Genomic DNA, 436 nt, shown 5'->3' with positions numbered 1-436 from the left:
GGGCAGGGGAGGAGGCAGAGCAGCAGGAGCAGGTGACAGCCCCGGGGGCTCATGGTGTCTCAGGGATGCTGGAAGAGAAGCCACACGCTGATATGAGGCTTTACCATCTCTGACCACCGCTCTCGGAGATGTTCGAGGCCGGGTCAGACGAGGCCTTGAGCAACCTGGGCATCCCTGCCCACGGCAGGAGGTTGGATTACATGACCTCTAAGGTCCCTTCCAACCTAGGACACTCGATCATTCTCTGATTCTTCCAGCCCACAGCTCCCTTAGGAGACGGCAGATTCCTTCCGCAGGGAGAAGGGATGCAGCTTCGTGCAGTGTTGAGAGCAACCAGGTCCCACGGGGGAACCCGAAATCTTGTCACGAGCGATATGAGACCGTCCGCTTCTCCTTCCCTGAGCCAAACCCACCTTCCCCGAGCGGCCCACTCCCC

The sequence above is a fragment of the Apaloderma vittatum genome, unplaced genomic scaffold, assembly GCF_000703405.1.
Source record: "Apaloderma vittatum isolate BGI_N311 unplaced genomic scaffold, ASM70340v1 scaffold24475, whole genome shotgun sequence".
Lineage (NCBI taxonomy): Eukaryota > Metazoa > Chordata > Aves > Trogoniformes > Trogonidae > Apaloderma > Apaloderma vittatum.
Note: the sequence above shows the minus strand (reverse complement) of the source record.